General features: G+C 26.9%; 2 protein-coding genes across 4 annotated transcripts in view; one reads left to right on the top strand and one right to left on the bottom strand.

The window, feature by feature from the left end:
* Positions 1 to 19,170, bottom strand: part of LOC129958248 (xaa-Pro aminopeptidase 1-like) — a 68,358-nt gene extending 49,188 nt beyond the window's left edge. The window contains exons 1-3 of one of the 3 annotated variants that reach the window (XM_056070553.1): positions 19,062 to 19,119; positions 18,065 to 18,104; positions 1,858 to 2,009 (exon numbers count right to left, since the gene is read on the bottom strand). The gene's annotated coding sequence lies outside the window, so the exon portion shown is untranslated. Of the gene's footprint in view, positions 1 to 1,857; positions 2,010 to 18,064; positions 18,105 to 18,459 lie in introns of all 3 variants that reach the window. The other 2 variants (XM_056070552.1, XM_056070554.1) reach the window with 2 other exon arrangements.
* A 32-nt stretch (positions 19,171 to 19,202) lies between these two features.
* The window catches only part of LOC129958249 (CREB3 regulatory factor-like), a 28,213-nt gene continuing 25,495 nt past the window's right edge, over positions 19,203 to 21,920 (top strand). Inside the window, exon 1 of the mRNA XM_056070557.1 lies at positions 19,203 to 19,237. The gene's annotated coding sequence lies outside the window, so the exon portion shown is untranslated. The remainder of the gene's footprint in view (positions 19,238 to 21,920) is intronic.

Genomic DNA, 21,920 nt, shown 5'->3' with positions numbered 1-21,920 from the left:
GCAATTACATTTTTTAGTTAAGTTTTTGAATTTGTGTTTGAATAATCCATTAAAAGTAAAATACAAAAATTACTGGTAATTATTTTTATTTATTCATTACCAAAGGATAGTAGTTGATTATTATTACAAATTAAAACAAATTATTACAAATATTAATACAAATCACATTGCAAATCTTTGTAATACCATGTAGTATAAAGCCAGTTATCAAATTTGAATTATGTTTTTTGCCTCGTGTATTACCATTAGCCAGTGATCTGTACCTAACATAAAACAAACTGCACCTTAGCACAAAGCAAGTTCCTGAAACACAATCAGGTGACATTTTCTTAGAAAAAAGATTAGTGGCAAGTTTGAAATTCCAATACCGATAACATTATAAAATTTAATACATTTTCCAGAAGTGATAACACAATTACAGTAGAATACATATAGAAGATATTGAAAAATTAAACAGCTAAATATTATAGAGAAAGTCAAACAGAAAGTTCAAGAAAAATGAAAACCTGGAATTTAGCAATTTTGATTAGTCTCAAAAGTGGTCACTTGGCTGCTCTGGTAGGTATAATGTTAATAATGTAGGTTGACTGATAAATGATTTTGCCTAGTACCCTGTTATCATTCAACTATATTATGCAACTCTTCATTTTGGATGTGATGTTGTTTGTCTGATCCTTCTTTTATTTGCCTAATTTTTCTAAAAACAGTTTTTTTTTTTTTTTTTTTGGATAAATTGTTTTTAATTCATTTGGTATTTACTAATTCCCAGAAAATAACTACATTGGAACCAAAACTAATTTATTTAATAACAGATATCAATAAAAATTTACAAAATAATCAATTGTATCAAACTTAAACAACGAGAAATAAAAAAAGAATGATTAACTGTACAATAAAATGAATAAATTTATACAAAAACTGCTTGAGATATTAAAAATATTGTAAAATCATTATACAAAAAGCAAATTAATCAATTGCAAGAATGATAAAATTCAATTTCAAACCATGTTTCCATAGAAATGAGTCAAGTCTGAATATTTCATTTTAGAAATTGATCCAATTTGTAGGATGTAATCGCATGTACCATTATGTTTTTAAATTTATATGTTAGATCTTTTACAATGGCTTTGATTTTTCCCCCTTCAGCTTTAATTTAGATTCTTTACCAGTACTAATTTGTGCCTTTAAAACAAATGATGTTTTACTATAAAACAATGTTTTAATGTCATGATTTATTAAATGATTTATTATTACCAGCCACAAAAAGAACTGATTTCTCATCTACTGAAACAGTTTTGTTAAAAAAAAAAATTTGGCTGAATTTTTAACCATTTTTCTGAAATTACCCAATAGGAAAAAAAAATATGTTTGCAACTCTTTTCTAGACGAATTGATTTATAATGAAATCAAATATTATACATGAATTTTCATCCTTTTTAGTTGCAGTAGTAATATACTATGCACGATTTTAAGTCAAAACAGCATAGAGTCCAACTCACCTAAATGCTACATTAATACTATTTGAAAAAATTTATAGAAAATGTATAAATAAAAGAAAATCTTTTTCAGAGAAACAGCATAACTTCCTCACACATAAAATCCAAAAATATCTATATAACTTGATACCACCTATAAATAAATATCGGAAACCTCATTTTTCATAAGCTGTACAAAAATATTTCAAGTCATAAAGAATAGCAGGGTTGAAATTAATACAAAAAATATCTAACACCAAAATAATAAGAAGCCCGTTTGAGAAAAAATAATTCCAATTTATAAAGAAAAATTTATAAATATCATTGCCATTAAATATAAGGTAAGTTTAATAAATTAAAGAAAAATATTACTCATCCTTACGTGCTGCATCAAAAACAGATTCACTATATATAGCCTTCACTTTACTTCACAAACCCATGACGGAGTTTACTCTCTCCTATCCTGTCTAATCTGCTTTCATTAGACATCAGAAATCAGGGCATGAATTGGAAAAACAAGTAGAAATTGAGGCACTGAAATAATGAAAAAATGCTTGTTATTGCAACACTACCATTTGACATAACTGATAAATTATAGGCTTTTAAAATTTAAGCATGTTAAATATTTAATATATCTTTTGAAGAGTAACATTTTTATTTATAACTGATGTAATTAGCATATTTTTTTTTTTTTTTTGACAATCTAAATTATGGCTGCCCTTTGAATACCGAGCCAAAAATAAAACTGATAATTAAAAAGATATAAATATCTGTAATAATGTGATTTTTCTTGGACCATTTTTTATAACAGAGTGGAACAATTAAGTTTCTTAAGATGAATTTAAAACAAAAGCAATTACATGCGAGAAAGTCATATGAATTATTATAATAATTCTTGAGTTCTTAAGAAAAAGATTATCCACTGCCAGATAGTAAAACTAGAATGAAATTTTATAACTAACCATCATAATTCAAAAAATATAAAAGTAATCAATCATCTTGATAAATAAAAGTATAGATTAAACATTGAAATGCTAATAACAATCATGTCTCACTGTTTGGCCCAACATTTAATCATCATATCAAATACAATATTAATCCCCATATCATCACAAAAGCAGACTGTGTGCCTCAATATTATGCAGTTATTTTAGCAAGTCTTCTAAAACAAGAAAGGGGTACTCATCATCCTGGAACGATTGTTAACCACTCCCCAAATCTGTTTTGCTATACTGTACAAGAGCAAAGAATACTATTATCCATACACTAAAAACCTATCACCCATAAGGCTGGAATTTCCAGGTGCCATAAAACTGCAATATATAAAAAAATTCTCCTTCTCAGGACATATTCTAAATTTTGAGATCATAACAAAAGGACTAACTATAATGCAACAATTCTAGATAAATATCTCTACTGATAAAAGTGGAGTGATGCCACAGCTAATTTCTATCATTTTATTAATCATAATTACTTTTCATGTAGAATAATATGTTTTATATAATAATTAACATTAAAATATACTAAAAATATTGTAATAAGTTCTATAAACATTAATAACATACATTATAAATGTAATCACAATTTACTTAAAGTGTTTCAATAACCCTTCATGCTTTTATAACATCCAGATTTTTTTTTATTTAAAAAAAATTCAATTTGTAATAGCAACAAAAGTGGATTAAAAAAACAATTTTATAATTAGTGTATCACTTTTATTCAGTTTAGTAAAAAATGCGAATGGACAAAAAGATTCAGCAGATTACATAAATACTTTTCAAAATGTTAAATCAAAAAGAAAAATATCTTATGTCTCATTTTCAAAATAATGGTTTATTCTTAATTACAAAACATTTCTTTCCTATTCACTATGTGTTTCAAAGAAAGCTCATTTATAAATGGCTTTTTTTATTATTTTGAAATCAGTTGAAAAAAATCAGTCATATAGTCACAAGAACTAGTAAATGCATAAAATTAATCACTGCGATATTATAAGGCTGAAATGAGAAAACAAAAACATTTGGTATTGTGTTTTGATACAAGGTTTGAATTTCAATGATATCCATAATATTAATGAGTAATTTTTCCTTTTCCTACAATATGGGCTATAAAAAATTCACAGAAAAAAGGCAGTATTAATAAATAATTATATCTTCTGAAAAATTTTAATATCATTTAGGGAAAGAAGTCTCACTACGACTGAACAGAATATTGATGGTTCATGTGAAAGATAACAGGAATGGTAATTTCAATTTATCATTCATATATAATAAAAAATGAAAGCAATCATCCTATCTTCTAAAAACCTAAAATAATCAAAACTGATGATCAGGTCAACTTGTAGAATTAAAGTTCCAAGATCAGAAAAACAAAACAATGTCAAATTAGTCCAAAATTAAGATCAAAATTTGTTTCCTTGATTATGGTACTTTTATTACTGCTTAATTTTTCTAATATTAAAAGAAACTTTCTTTCATAGAAAGGTGAAACTATAAAGATTAACATAATGCAAGTAAAAAAAAAAAAAATCATGAGTGTGAAACAAATTTTATAGACATTACAAGACCTAATTAACCTGAAGAGATTTGCCTCATATCAGTGCTACATTACTTAGCAGGAATAAAATATTTGAACTTGTGCATTGACAAGAAGTCTTAAAAATATTTTAACCAACTTCAATATTTCATTATTATATTTAATATGTTATTTGAAATTCATAATATTTGCCTCATATCAGTGCTACATTACTTAGCAGGAATAAAATATTTGAACTTGTGCATTGACAAGAAGTCTTAAAAATATTTTAACCAACTTCAATATTTCATTATTATATTTAATATGTTATTTGAAATTCATAATAAATGACTGAATTGCTTTTAAAAAGTGTGCAGACATTAAAAAATATTCTATTTTTAATTGTGATGTTACTAATTCCATCCATCTATTTCCACTTAGTTTTTCCAACACAGGGTTGTCACTCAAGCCTGGAAAAAAAATCCTGCATTTTCTCTGCATGTATATGCAGTATAAATGCAATCATGCAAACAGCACTCTTATGTTAGAATAACTACACCCCTCCTCCTAGTTTTTCTGCAAAGGGAAGTAAGCAATAATTCAACATTAAATGAAACAGCATTATTAAATGAATGTTTACAGAGAAAAAAATTTCACTTCATTCTTGCCCAGAATTCAGCAAGATTTAGTTTTCAAAAGATATTGATCACTTTCTCATGCTCTTTTAATTTAAAATTATGCAAAATAATAATGGAATAAAACAAAAAAATAACATTCTTACCGACATGATACAAGCCTTAAAGTTCCACTAATGATTACTTAAAAAAATATTACAAAACTTCTTTTCCCTAAATTTATATATTTAAGCACCAATTTCAGCAACAACTGCAGATTTTTCAATCATCAGTCTCTTTTCTCCCCCCATCTCCCCTTTACAAACATTTGCAAATCTACTTAGCGTTTATTGGACTTTTTTTTCTCCCCTGAACTTTTTTTATGCTTTTTCAAAAATTTCATAATACCTTGTATGTACAATTTTTGTACACAGTAGCAAATCTCTTGAGATTAGAATATATAAGACACCTCCAAAAAAGTTCATAGCATCATACACAGAACAATTATAGAAACCTCTTTCAGAATTTCAACAAGCATATCCTTGTTGATACCAATTACTTTCCACAGTCCCAATTTCCATGTGACAATACAAAAATTATTTATCTACCCAAAATCAGATAATTCTTTAATGCTCAAAACATTAGACATCTTTTAAATGAATTTTATTAAATTAATCGAGCTAGTCATAGTACTCACTTTTTAGGTATTTTTTTTAACAGAAATTTCAAGCTGATTCTTTGCATGTTCTAAATATGCAGTGGAAATCTTTGCTTTGAATAAAGAAATTAAAATGAATCAAACATTGGCTTTTCACATAATACTGCATTGTTCATCAATAAAAAAAGATTCAAATAAGATGTAGCTTTTAAAACAGTAAAAAAAAATTATATGCATTCATATTATATATATATATATATATATATAGTAGTTTTCTTCACAAAGATGAAACGCTATGCTAAAAATTGTCTTCTTTCAGTTACAGTAGACCTACTAAAATTCAAAGTAATTGTAATCACTATTCCAATACTGGTATTTTCTTTTCTCTGTCTTTTGAAATTGAACTGATCCATAAAGAAGAAAAAAAGAGAGATAAGCTTCCACAGCTTAGCAGTTGTAAATGCGTTCAATTTTCAGAGTTACAGTGATGATCTTTTATTCTTGCCATGTTTAAACTGTTTGTTAGAAAAAGAAAAAAACTACGGAATTTAAAATTCCCTGTCCTTTCTCAGTTTTGGGGAAAATTCAAAACTCCCTGCATTTTCTGTTTTATGGATGATTTTTAAATTCTGTGTTTTCCCAATGTTCTGATTATGCCATTGCCACAGAAAACTTGCAACATCATATGTAATGACTTTTTTTTAAATTAACAATTTAATTTTTTAAATTAAAATCTCAATGTTAATATTACTATGCTTTCTGCTAGGTTTAGAAGCTGTTTTATTTTGTGCCCAAAATATAAAAATACTTTCTTTTCACATTATGTGCGAGTTGCAAGAAATTATCTGTTTTATTTTCTCCTAAATTAAAATAAAAAAAATACAATAACACTTTGTTTTTACCATAGTCAATTGATTACAAAAGATTTTAATCAATTGGTTCTTAAAAATAATTTTAAATTACTTTGGTATGATCTGCAGCGATACACAGTTAATTATAGGGACATCCATCAGTGTAAGTAAAAAAAAAAAACTTTTCTGGCAAAACTTACAAGATGATTATTTTGAGTAGTGAAGGCAAAAAAACTTGCTTTTCTAGCACTCATCTTTGAAGGTAAAGCAAACAAGAAAAGAATTGTAACACTTCTTGTGGGCCAACTATGTTCAAAATTTGAAACAGATCAACAAATTAGAGTCAAGATCACATATCAGATTTCACTTACACAGCTTATTGCATTTTTGAATTACTTTGTTCACTTACACAAACTGACAATGATAAATAGATTTACCACAAAACAGGATATTAATCTGTATTTCAGGTGATAAAATTTTATGGATCTAACTTGCGACATTTTAAGCTTTGAACAAGACTTCCCACTGACACTGTTGATCCCAGTTTGACACAAATCCAAAATATTTGGTAAAAATTTAAAATCAAACTTCATACCCCCTTTTGAATTATGAAATTCAACCGACAGAATTTTTAAATAAGTTTCATATCATTGTTGCTGTTTTTTTTTTTTTTTTTTTTTTGCATGTGTATGTACTCAGGGAGGTTTCTAACACCGAGATTTATCACAATCTTCAGGATTTATGAATTCTCACAAAATAAAAATTTATCAATATATTTCATACATGAAAAAACCAAAAAAAAAAAAAGTTCTTATAAAATTTATAAAAATAAAACCAGAACATGATTCCTACTCCTAGTAAAGAAAAAAATTCAAGGGCTTACAAGGTCCTTTTTTAGAAAATTCAAAGATAATAAAATTACATTATTTGCATTTTTATATTTAAAGTATAAATAAAATTTTTTCCCTATTAATTTTTTAATTCATGAATTGTTTTTTATTATTTCTAAATGATTAAGGGAAGAACACTAAAGAGATTTGTTATGCTCATCTTCAGTTAATAAGCTAAAATTTGCAGCTAAAAGTGAGTTTTGAAATCAAAATAAAAGTATCTTGCACATTAGCTACCATACAGTAAATACTAAATGCTAATTTCATACAAATTAAGGGTTCGGACTTCATAAACACATTTACATTTGACTTAAATAAACTTCATTAAATTCACTTCTCTTAACTTTACTCGCCACCAGCAATTGGCAGAGAGAAGAGGAAAATGCAAGAGAAATGCAAATTAAGAAATTATTTACATTTAAACAAATGAACTGGAAACAGTATGCCATTAAAATATTTCAAGTTTATATTTTAAATTACACTGTTAAAATTTAATTTCCTAAACTATTTGATTCTGCTAGCACTGAAAATTTCTATTATCTTCCGACTTTTCAATTAGTTTGCTCATAGTTTCTTCAATTTAGAAGACATCTCTTCAGTCTGCATCCTTTTTATTTAAATTCCTTAAGGTTATCAGCAATACATTTCCTTTCCTTATGCTTTTCGTCATTTTGAGATCTTCACTTGTCAATTTTTTCGAAATATTTGGAGCACGCAATTTTGCTGCATATATAACTTCTTTTGCGACCTGATAATTCTCTAATCAACCACTTGTTTTTTCCAATCCAGCAGAAACCAAATGTTTTGCAACATATATTTTCTTTAAGTTTTTCACCATCAATATTTTTATTTAAGAAAACTTCCTTTTCAACCATAGTCTGGCCATAGAATGTTACCATCAGAATCTTAATTACTTCCCATAATTTCTCAAATAATTTCACTATTTTGAAGAAAACTTGTGAATTCAATTTTTGGATGCTTCAAAATCTACAAATTCTATTGAAGTACAAGCCACATCATTCAAAAAATTAAATTAAAATAGAAATGCATTCATTTTTTTCTAGCTACCCCCAAATCACAAAAACACAATGAATGAATTTCATCTTGTTATAGCAAGGTTTGTTAGACTATCCAACTTTGATTATATTAGGTTTGTTAAAAGATATGCCGATTGCTTTGATTTTCTGTTAATATTCTGTTCAGTCAATGATGAAGAAAGGCTTCTTTCCCTAAATGATATTAAATTTTTCTAGAAAATGTATTTATTAATATTGCCTTTTTTCTGTAAATTTTTAATAGTCTATATTTTAAAAGAAAAAAACTATCCATTAATATTACAGATATTATTGAAATTCAAGGAATACAATACCAAACATTTTCATGTTTTCTCATTTCAGATTTATGTATAAACATATTTTAAGGTAGAATCGTGGCCAAAGACAGGGAAGACATTTTCGAATTTTAAACCTGCTTTATTCCATCCTGGGAGGTATAATTTATGTACAAGCAGGTGCAACAAGCACACCAACACAGAACGACACAAGAGCAAAATGAGAAAAAGCTAATGAAAAATTTATCCCTGTGATTATATATTGTGAGATTTTCATAGGTATTTCTCTACACATGTCAACCCAGGTAAAGGAATTATAGGGATCTTTTACAAGAATGTGCTTGGCTTGACAACTTTTTATCCCTTCACTCTGAGTGTGGGAACTTGTCGATCTCAGCAATTTTACAGAGCATCTATTGCATTAATTAAATAAAAAAGGAGGAATTAGATCAGGAAATAAAAGAACATTTTAGAATGAAGTTAATATGGGCTAAATTAAACTAAAAATTAGGAAATCAATTAAGTTTAAATTAGATTTTAAAATATCATTACATATTATATATATATATATTGCAGTGATTAATTTTATTCAATACCAGCTCTTGCACCATTTGTTTGATTTTTTTCCCTCCGATTTTAAGATTAAAAAAAAAATTATTCATGAATGAGCTACTCATACTTCTACTTCTAGCAAATATTTAGTGGAAAAGGAAATTATCCAAAACTTTACAAATTTAAATTCATACAAAATCCCGACATTCATGTATCAAATCTGCAAGATGTTTTTCCGGAAAAAAAATTTCTCGTTAATAAAAAGTTTAGAATTTTTCCCTCAACGAATTCAGTATTAATTTTTCTGATATTTTTATTAAGAATCTTTATTTGAAAAATCAAAGAAATACTATTTACAATTTTTTGGCTCTCAAGAAACTAAATTTTCATGATGCCGAAAGATTTCACACAACTACTGACCATCTTTTTCATATTCTACGTAAAAAATGAGTTTTATATACATACATATATATATATATATACATATAAGAATGTATAAAATTTGTTGAATAATTTTGGCCAAGAATGCCAATGCCAAAAAAAATTGACATATAGGAGCTTTGTTGAATGTGGATTTGGTGTAATAAACTGTCCTTTTCGACATATAATACCAAATTATTCCTAATTTCGATTGCTTGTTCAAGTAGCTGCATTCTCTCAACAACTGGTTCTCCAAATATCTTAATTTTCAATCTCTAAAAATCTGAAATATAATCTGATATTCTTGCGAAAGTTTTGAATAACGTTTTGAATAATAAGTTAGATAAAAAGAGATTCAAAATCCTAGGGAGGCTGCAACTATTTACATTTGTAAACAAAGCTTTTTTTGTATACATTTTTTCACTCAATGTCAAAAATTTCCAATTTACTGACAGACTAGCCATCAAAATAGATAAAATCTTTCTCAAATCTAATTTTTCCCATAGAACATGAACAACTTTAAAAATATTTTTAACTGTGCAAAGGCTTATTAAAAATGAAGTTGCGTATTTAGTTTCAGCCTCCTGGTATTCTTCATTCTAAAACAGAAATTCATTCTTTTAGTTTCCAAGACTGGTTGAATGTCCATCAAGCATTAGACTATATATATAAGTCTAGCTAATCTTTATATATAAGATTAGTCAGACTTTTAAACAAAACACCCTGAATATATGGACCAATTACAAATATAAATTCATCCTTACAAGTTATATGAATGGTAATTCTCTTCAAATTTCTAAGACAGTTTAAGTTCTACATATAAAGCATTATAATATCTCCAGATTCTGGGTCTTTTTAAACTTCCTTTCTTGCATAGCAATCCTGCTTCCTACAGCCACTTTCTCCTTTTTTCAAATTACACGGAGAGAAAAGATTGGAAAATTCTTACTCTCCCATACGAACATCCTTTTTCCGTTCGTAGAATTGTAAAGGCAGAACCAACAGTCCAGTTAAATTGTTGTCAAAATGTAGAAAAAATACATTGATTTATGTTCACCAGTTGGGTCTAGGAAAAAAGTCTCCAAGTTAATACCCAAAAATAATACCAGATTAAGGGTGAAGTGTGGGATAAGAAAATCTCATGTTTTTGTCTCAACATTTTTGTAATTCTTTTTAAAAATATGTTAAACAGAGAAAATTGCCTAATAAAAATTTTTGATATCTGCATTATTTTTCGAAAAATTCACCTTTGTAAAAAAACAGTCGAAAATGACTACAAGTACTTTTCCATTTTGTATAAATTTACAAACAGGAAAAATACTATTAAAAAATGCTGTTTTTCAATTTCAGATAGTATAATTGTCATAAAAAATGGTGAAAATAAAATTTTAAAACAGAAAAAATCTTAGTGGCCACTGGTCTCCGAAAAATATTAACTATTATAATACCATCTAAAATTGTAGAGCAACATTTTAAGAATAGGGTTATTTTCTTCTCAGTACACAAAAATGAAAAAAATAGCTATGTATTTTGCTTATTTTTCAAGGAACTAACAAAAAAAGTATTTTTCTGAGATCCCAAGAACAGAAAAAAAAAATTCTGAGTCTTCAAAACCTGTAACCTGTTTTAACAACAGGTAACCTGTTGAATAAAGCAAAATATAAATTTAAGAAAAAACAAGTTTTGCCAAAACTTTTCTAAATAAAAAGAATCAAACTTTCAAAATCTGTCCTCAACAAACTAACATGAAAATGATATCTATCTCTTCAACAACCTGAAGAGTTTCGACTTCCTCATACGGGTGAACACGAAACATGTAACATTTACAATTTATATATATATATATAGTAATAAAAACCAAGTTAATAGGGAAAAAAAGTATCAAAATTAAACCAAATACAATGGTTCTTTTTTTAGTTTGAATCAGAAATAATTTTTTAGTTGCGATTCCGAAATAATGTAGTTTTGTTTCCAAAATATTTTTAATTTTAGATTGTTTCAATAATAGGTTTTAATTACCTAATGCTAATATTTTTGGTTACTTATATATTATTATATATATATTATCCTATATATGTGTATGAAATTGGTTTTTCAACAGTTCCTACCATAAGATTAAAGAATGATGGGAAAGCAGATAAGGTAGCTATGCCCAGTTCCAAGATTTAGAGCTCTGTTGTGGGTTATAATTACAAGCAAATCATGTAAAATATAATTTATGTCGCAGAGTCATTCAACCCTCCCCCCCACCCCAGATTTTTCAGTGTTTGCAGACAAAATGTTAAACTTTTGATTTAAAAAGCTTCAGTAAAATAAGTTACAACCGCAAATTTTAATTAAAGTTGTCTTTTTTAATAATGATTTATTATAGAACACTAATAATTATTTTTCTGTTAAAGGTTCATTACAAAATATTTGCCAAAAAATTTTTCTACCAGCATTAGAGTCAAGAGTAGAAACAATGTATTTTGAAAATTTACTGAAAATGATTCCAAAATTTCTAATAGGAATTTAATATAAATTTCATTCTAGTATGCATTTTTATTATTATTATTTTCTCATACATAAAGCATTGTAACTGCCAAAAATTCTACCTGAAATTGAATCTCAAAATTGTGGACACCCTTAAACAAAAACAAAAAAAAGTCTGTAAACATAACTAAAAAATATAAAACTAGATTAATTAAATTTGGCATGTGGACTTCATACCAAACTTCTGGATTTCTATCAAATACTAACAATGGGATGATTTATCAGTCTGTATGCAAGCGAAACTAAAAATTGCATGCATGTGAACACAAAGAACTAGATGGATAAAATGTAACTGAATAGTAGATATATATCAAATTTTGAATAAGCATGAAAATGTTAATGGTCTGTCAATCTGTATACTCAGCATGTCAATGTAATACATAGTCTTAGAATCAAAATTTTATATTTATATCCAATTTTACACAAACTGATCAAAAGGAAGGGATCTAAATACATAGTTTCTTTTTATTATACTACATAGCACAACACACAGCAAACTGAATCACTATATACAAAAATGAGATGGGAATACACCAGTTTAAACTAGTTATCGCATACCCATTGCATTATAATAATATACAACTCAATTGTGGACTATAAAACCTTATCAACAAACTACATATATTACTTACTAATTTATCAATGTAATATGTTATTGATTGACCAAGAAGATTAAAATCCATGATATCACATTTAATAAAGATAAAATTCTTTAGGAGTATTTTTTTTTTTTTTTTACATAAAATTTATCATACAAAATTTTCCACAAAATGCTGTTTACATTTCTGGGCAAGATATTTAAGAAATGAAGCAAAACATGGGCAAAAAATAATTTTTAAAAATTAACATTAAGTTGATAATATACTTTTTCTTGCGTACAGCCGACCACTCCACCACCACTGAATATAGTAATATCGACAGGATTTATTGTGACCGACTGCAGTTGATAATATACTAAAATGTGAATGGTTAGAATGCACTATATACAAGTTTCAAATGGTCTGACATTAAGGATCGAATATGCTCCAACTGGTGTAGTGTAGAACTTTAGATTAGGTGTTATCATCTGACTATGGTTCAAAATGAAGGTCTGTTACAAAACAGCTTTATTGTTACTTAAAAAAATTAACAAAACTAAACACTGAGATGAATTGGTGATGTTTAACTTGCATGTAAAGCAAGCAAAAAAAAAAAAAAAAAAAAAAAAAACTTTAATATAACCTGAAATTTGAAATATCCTAAATACTACGAAAAAACCTTAGTAATTAGAATACTCTTACTCATTTTTTTTTTTTAACTAAAGTGCATATTCCATTTTCTTTTGGTAATTTTTTAAAGGATGAAAGAATTTTTTAAATGAAGCTGAATTATTTTTTTTTTTTTTTTCAAATAAACAAAATAATTTTCATGATGCATGGATGTTAAAGCGTTAAAATTCCATTTTCAAGAAAAAGAAGAAAACAAAACAAAAACAAAATGTCAATATCAGAAAATATTTTACCGAGTATGTTTACTACATATAAATAATTAATACAGACTGGTTATAATTAAAGTGACCTTACTCAGATATATATAGATTTTGTTCTGGTTGACTTGCTTAATACATGGTTTATGCTTTACATAAGCCATGGAGGAAAAGAAAAATTGGAAGGTAATAGTACAAATTTTAACTACTAGATGGCATGCAATGTAGATAAGTTATTATTCAAAGTAATAACATTTAAAAATGCCTGTAGTCAATGCCATAAAATCCTTCGTCACCATGCTTTTAGAGAAGAAAGATTGAGCTTTACTGGTCAAATTGTTTCATCAGAACTACAGTAATAGTTCAGTTGCACTGTGAGAATAACAATGCTTGAAAGGCTTGTGAAAAGAACCTATGTCGAAGAATAGATTGAAAAAAGCAATTACTAAATCTGATGAGATTGGGGAGTTGAATGTGCTGCCAAGTAGGGAACGGAAATGAATTTTAAATGAAAGAACGCAAGATGAATGAAAGTGTTCATTCTCAATACTCCATGACAATTGCTCAAGTGGTTCATATGATTCGTCTCTCCCTTGGTCTATGGAATAAAGGGTTGTGTAATCCATTTTAAAATAATACCATAAAAGGTCATGTTACAAAACCTGCACCGTTAAGATCCAGAACGACACTGATTTTGCTTATCAGTTTCTAAACAGAATAGCTTTTGACAGTGCTTGGCTTTGAAACATTTTATGGCCAGATGAGATAGAGTAGTGAATACTCAGAACTGTCACATACAGAGTACTGCATATCCTAAAGTTGAGCATAAACAGCTTCTGCATTCCAAATATATTATTTTATAGCACAGTTTTATATTCAATTTCATTCCATTCAGGGTTTTAATGCTCTGCTTTCTTTGAGAAGAACACTCTTAAAGAACTTGAAAGATATTCTGTCATGGATAACTGCTTCTATGAATTTCTATGGCAGTAAGTCATTCCTGCCTTATAAGAAAGTCAATGTTTAGGTACTCATGATTTCATGCAGGAGGGTACAATGCCTCCTATTGCCTACAAGTGGTAAAGAATTGCACACTTTGGAGAAGATCAGATAATTTTGAGATATTTTCTGGCTATCCAGTCTCTTCACTCTCCAGGCAAAGATTTCTGGCTGTTGAAATTCTTGAAAGATACTGTATATGGAGAAAGAATATGAATTCTGCCTGAATTAAAAACTAGAATAACACACTATATTACTATAATTCCTCAAGAAACATATAGATATTCAAAGTATGCAATAATGTTTCAACAGCAGCACTATTTAAGCAAATGCAATGCACACTGAACAAATGACATTAATGATTTGGGTTTCAAATTTACATTTATATATATATATATATATATATATATATATATACCACCTTTTCATCTATTGGCTGAAATTGAAATTATTTTTATTGCAGATTTATTTCCCATGTTCCAAATAAGCTATGTCAAGTTTCAACAAAATACAAATCAAAACAGTGTTTACATAAGTCTGGGTAAGTTTAATTTAGTTACAACACCCTGTATATGTAGATCACACGATAGATATTTTTAAAAAGCACACTATTAAGATAGAACAATGGACATTATTAGTGGAACAAGAAAATAATTATCTCCTACATTTAATATAATTTCTTAACATACAATAAATTATTCCAAATGCATGAAAAATGTTTTTGCTACTATTAAAACAAGTTCCTAACTAAGTCGCAAAGAAAAAAGTTAATAATAATTGAAAACCTATCTTGTTTCTGATGGGAAATTCTAAAAATAAAAATTAAGTCCTACTATAAGCTGTTATATTTTATATATCAAGAAAATATACAACTTTACAATTTACCTTTCAAATGACCAAAATAGAAATGACAATACTTATAAAAGCTAGATATTCACTTTTTTAAAATATGGTTGCAATCAAGATAAACAAGTGAGGAAACCAGGAAAGTGTTTCTTGTTTTCCCATAAAGCGTGTTAAAGAAGACCAATGCTTGTCAGCTAGTTAAGACTTCACTGGTACAAATTGTAGTCATTCCTAAATAACCCTTCACAATATATAAAAACAGGCTAGTATAGCTTCTGATAAAGAATACACAAGTGAATTGACAAAGCAAATAATTTAAACAAGTGTTTTTATCTAAAAAAATACAATTTGGTTTAATAAAAAGATTTACTTGGGTATGCTTTAAACACGAATAAGTCCTTCAACCTGCAGCAACTAAATTCTTAATATATAATATATAGTAAAAAAAAAAAAAAATCATTTTTTTTTTCCTTCACTAAAGGAATAAGGGATTATCTAAAAGAAAAGTTCCAAGAAACTGATCTATTAAAAATTTCAAGAAAATAGCCCTTGAGTATAAATGCATCATTATAAATCAATATCTTGATTATATAAGCTTCATTTTTAAATTTAGGAATTTAGAAAGAAAATTTAAAAACTTAGAAGATTTTGATTGATCAAATATTATTGTGGGAATTGATTCTCCGAAAGAGCGCCCTCTTCAACCTTTTGACAATGTCAGTGGCAGGTAGAATGAACAATATTTCCACAAGAGGGGTTGGACTGCTGTTCTTAAATAGAGAGGATCCTCTTAAAAACCCAAACTGGAATTCTTATAAGGATTCCTTCACAAATATCTAAATGAGCCACATGTAGATGATAAGCACATTTTAGGTAACCATATTTGTATTTCTTCTACATCAGAGAACTTTCATATGCAAATCTTCATTATTATCTTAATCTTGTTACTCATAAATAAAATGATTAAGCTATCTTAATAAACTGATAAAATTCCTTCTTTGATTGTAACTAAAAACCATTTTGAATAAATTATATCAAATTTTTTGTCAATATGTCAGAATTTCACTTTTTACCTTAGAAAAATCACTAACAATAAAAATAAATTTAGATATTAATTCATAAATGAGTCCTACAAACTAAAAAGGATTTAACTGAATTTATAATAAAAAAAATATTTACTTAAAATATAAATACATAAAGCTTTATTTACATTCTTCATCACAGCTCTCATTTGAATTCTACAAGTTTCATTTACTATGAAGATTCGATTGCTAGTCTATACAGATAAATACATTTATTATGCTCTTTATATTTAACCTTCCTTTCCTTTAAAAGATCCTTTATATTCAACAACACAGTTATCTTTTTACCAAGTTTCTTGAAGAGGAGTAAAACCTATCTACACTAGAAATCTCATCTATATTAAATCTAAGAAAAGCTTATTAAAATAAAATTTAAACATCCCTCCCACCATAACTTATAACACTAACATAATACTTTTAGGAATTAATGACTATAAACTCCAATTAATAGGCAAGACTAAAAAGTTGATCAACTTCCAAATACTAAAATAATAAATCCAAGTTTATATAACTTATGAATGTATTTTAATCATAAATTATAAATAGTAAATAAAAATGGCATCCATTTTCTATCCAGTATATTAGTTTAATGTTCTCTGAAAATGTTACCATCAATAAAAACTCACAGAAATTTCAAAATTGATGCACTTTCATAAATTTTAAAACAAGCTTATCATTTTACTAATAAGTATAAATACCATTCATATTTAACTGGTTGGTAACATAAGGTATTTCTAACGAGCTAAACCTGTCAGTTTAAAAATATGGCAATTCACCAAGCAAGGAAAATAAGATAATTTATAAAAATATTTAACTTTCCAAAGTGATTCTTTAATTAATCTACATGCTCCAACAATTTAATATTTTTTATAACCATAAAATATGAATTTTACAACAAGGAATTGTACATAAAACAAAAACATTTCTTTAATACTACCAATCTCAAAAAAGGAAAAATTCATCCCCTCATAAATATATGAAAGCGAGAGTTTTTTATTCACTTCATATTAAGAAGAAAAGAATATATTTCATTTATGAACAAAACCAATTGCAAAGAAACTTTAAGAATATTTTTTAAGTAAATACCATTAAATACTTTAAACGTTTTTCAACTAAAGAATATTCATCAAATACTTTAAATAATCAATGAAATATTTTGTATATAAATAGAGCTTGCTAATATCCTTATTTTTAACTGGTATAGACTAAACTTACCATACAATATCAGGAGAAAGATATACTATAAATACAGTAACATATTTAACATAGATGAGCTTTTTACCATTGGTGTTTTTTTAACCATTCTTTATGCTTTTCAGTAAGAAAATAATATTTAGGATTGCTTTTAGGCCTTCCTTCCCCCCCCCCTTAGTATCCAGTTTACATACATGCAAGTAAATTATCCAAATGTTACATATATGTAGATAAATTATTCATTAGCTCTTCATAAGCAAAAAAATAATAAAAACTATTCAGAAAAGTTTGAGGAAACACTTTAAAGTACGATGATCTCTTCTTGCTTTTATGCAGTGATATTTAAGCACTGCATGATTTCAAAAAATCTTTGTTTAATCGCACAGTAAAATACATCAATTCTCAACAATTTTCCCCCTAAAGAAATATGGTACAAATTAAACTATTATATTAAAATATTTTAACTTCTTAAAAATGCATATAATAAGGCTATGTATAGTTATGAATTTTATTTAGATGTATTAAAACAAAAAGGTATATAATTCTTTTTGGGAGGGGATAGGTTAAAGAATAAATTAAAAATTTGAAATTTATTTAATTAATTATTAATTGAATTCAAATTAATTGGACTTTGAATAATACCTTGTTGTTTCGGATGTTTAGCATTTATCTTCCATCCTATCTGTAAAAAAAAAATAATACAGGAAAAATTTAATGACAAAAATATTTAGCAAAATATTTTAAATTAACACTTTTCTGAATAATCAAAATTTATTAAAGCAATAATTTTCCCATGAATTAAGTTGCACAAGAAAATGAAATGATTATTTTACGACAGCACATTAATTACCGCGACATGACTGTAAGAAAAGAAAAAAGAAACAAATTAAATGTAAAAATAATAAAATTTAGTAATTTTAAAACATACGTAAAAAATGCATAATAAACATCAAAAATAAATAATTCTCATCAAATGATTTATATTCAATATCATTAATTCACACTATAAATGTAAGGAAATAAACTATCACAAATACATCAAAATGAAGTGTCCAAAATTGCTGCACGCGTAACGATTTCGAAAGTACACGTGCCGTCCACGTGCGTTTGTATACGAAGTGGACACGCAGGTCCAGTCGGTACACTGGATTACTCTTTGCCCCGTCCGAACTTCCTTCGGACAGTCACTTCACACATGACCCGCGACCGGTATTTGTTTCAGTCATGGATATCACCTAAGCCTACAATTTTTTTGTTGACAATGTTAATACTAAATAGTTATAAAAGATACATAAAAATTTCTAAATTCTATTTTAATAATTATTAAATCCTTGCTTTACTTTTCTACAAATATCAAACTTTACCCACAATAAGCATTCGTGGTTTTGAATTCGTCAATTTGCATGGTAATTCGTTAGGCCTAAATATCTAATCAGACCACATCGAATGTACTTCCAAATGTTGGTTTTAGGCCTGACGTCACAACACATCAAAATCATAATTTTTTGAAGATTTTACACAAACTTTGAATTGGCGATGAATTACTTCTTGAAAACACAACATATGTCTAATTTCAGAATACAATAAAATAAAAAGAAACGGGTAGAACAATAAGATTGTATAAAATAATTACTCGCACCTCAAATTATGCAAATAAGATGTAAAGGATGAATATTGCCCTGTACGTTCTTCGGGATAAAGCGTTACTCAAGAACAACCTATTCTTTTGTTCACTACTTCAGTTTTCGGTCACCAGATGTCATTACAATACCATTTTCTGTTTCCCTCAACAGATGGCAGTCATTGCTTTGCAAGGTGACCTCAATTTGTTTATTGTTTTTTATTAAAATAATTTCTCCGCAATTGAATATTTAATTGTAAATGAATCAGAAATCCCCATTCAAGTGTGTTACAGGGCGATAAAATTACATTTGTGCTTTAAAAGCATGAAACGAAAGTTATTAACAAAAATATATAAAAAATGAGTGGAATCAATTAAATAATCACACTCGTACTGTACGATTGCGCAATTCTCCTCTACCTAAGAGACTGCAAAGGCGGTGCTCATCGCAGAATATGTTTGTTATTGGTCAATACACTAATGATTGACTAAGAGTCACGTGATCGGTTTATGAGAATCAAAACAAACCTTTCTTGATCGTGTGGTCTTGCGCGCGTGTGATTTACATATACGAAACGATTTTTGTGAATAGTGAGCTAGAATTTTTGTGATTCTGACACAAAATATTACTTTTTAGTATAAAACAGCGAGAAATTTCTAGTGACTGATATCAGGATTCATTTTCTAAAGGTTTGTTGACATTTTGAAAGTGTGTTGTTATTGTGTAACAGTTCCGTTTTTGTGTATATGTGGATTACTATTAAATTTCTAACATTCTGCTGATAATCTTATTTTAATTTCTTGTTGTAAGAATAGCACATATTCTTTGCAAATTGTTACTATTAATGTCACTTCGTGAAATCGTATCCAGAAAATTTAAATGATATTTTTTGTCATGACATATGTTGGGTTACTTTCATTCTACAGTTATTATTTATTTTAACAAAATTTTATTTAAAAACTTATTAATAAAATTTGAATGACCGTATTTTGTGTTTACTTATATCTTTGTAGCGGTACATAACATTTTCTTTTTGAAAGGAGCAATGCACGACTTATTATAAAAAACGGGGGAAAATAACAATGTTTCCATTTAATACAAACATCTCTGCAACAGTAAGTACATAGACTTTTCATATAGTTTATCCATTAGTTTCTGGGTTTATATGCAATTCTACAGATAGCTGCTCGTAACTTTCAAAATAAAAATATAAATCAAGAGACAACATTCTTTGTTTCCGATTATGAAAGTTACTTTTGTTACCAAAAGTAATTAAATGCTAAATTAGATTAATAGGAAAGTAAATCATGAAATAACTTGATTTAAAATGTCCTTGATGTATAACGTTTTTAAAAAAATATCCCCATGTATTTTATATATTTTTATATATCAGCCATTTTCTGCTATATGATTGTATGATGCAATTATTTGAATATCTAATAATATAATTTCATAGTGTAGTTTTAAATCAACTTACAGTGTAATTCTAATAAGAAGTGGTTCATTTAGTATTTCTCTGCTAATTGGGTTGTGAATAATTTTATTATAGTATCAAGAAAGATGCGAGAGGGATATAGTCATTATATTTTGTGGCACATTATTCATCAAACATTTGATTGCAAAAGTACATCTTTTCAAATCGCTGATGCATAATATTTTTATAAAGTGCTTTCTATATACATTAATGCACTAATTCTTAATTACATAAAGCAAGAATTACTTCGAAACATGTTTCCTTATTTAGACCCTTGTCTTTTTGTACTTTTTTGGTTTTCACTTCGCTATAGAAAAATATGTTTTTATCAATATATTTATTTAAAAAGCATCATTAATATCTGGATGAAATAAAAAAATAAGATTAAAAATAAGATTTTTATTTTTGTACTGTTAACTAATCTGAAACCTATACCGTATTACTTTCAAAATTATAAGAAATAAAGGCATTAAATAAATGAAATTATTCCAAAAAAATATGTATGGTATAAAAAATTTTAACATGATATGTACATTGATTTATAATGCAAGAAACGTTATGCACATTTATGTAAAATTACAATTTTTATAACACTATTATGTTTTTAGCATTCTACCATAAGTGTGTAAATGATCATTCACAAATTATAAAATTAATAATTTATTCATTTTTTCATGTTCAGTATGTTTAATAGTATTTACCATAACTTGAAGTAAAATAGGTTTTAAAAAATAGTTAATTTATTTTTGTATTTTGCATTTTTTTACCTGAAATATATGAATCCAAAGTGTTAATTGTTTTATAATTTAAAAAAAAAAAAAACACCTGCAGTAAAAGAATAAGAAATGATTTCTTTTACTCATGAAATCTTGTCATGTGGGAATGAAATTTTATGTTATATCAATTTTGAATATATTCAGGTTTAAATATAATTGCTTTGCTATTAATAAATGCTTTGTTATAAATTTACCTTTTTTTAAAAAATAAACTCAAGAATTTTGAGAATTTTCTGATTTTTGTTGAGTTAAAAAAATTTATAAAAATAATCTTGTTTGTAACAGAAAAATGTAGGTCTTTTATAACCTGCAGTCATCATTTTAAAGACTGATATTCAACATCATTTAAACTTAAAAATTTTTAAATAAAAATTCTTTGATAAATATCATTATTTGCTGTGGAAAATAAATGTGATTTTTCCCCTCATCATGCTACTGAGAAACTTTCCATTAAATTATATTTTCCAGAAATAATTATATTTTGAATACTCTTCAAAAAAATTTTTTATTTTTCCACATGGTTGAGTGTTAAATAAATATCATCTGTAAAGATAATCGTAATTTTTTTTTTTTTTTTAAAGAAAAGAACCTTAAATTCTGAGTAAATCATCAAATTAAATTAGCTG

The sequence above is a fragment of the Argiope bruennichi genome, chromosome X1 (assembly GCF_947563725.1).
Source record: "Argiope bruennichi chromosome X1, qqArgBrue1.1, whole genome shotgun sequence".
NCBI lineage: Eukaryota > Metazoa > Arthropoda > Arachnida > Araneae > Araneidae > Argiope > Argiope bruennichi.
The sequence above is the reverse complement of the archived record's forward strand: the minus strand, read 5'-3'. Positions and strand labels throughout refer to the sequence as shown.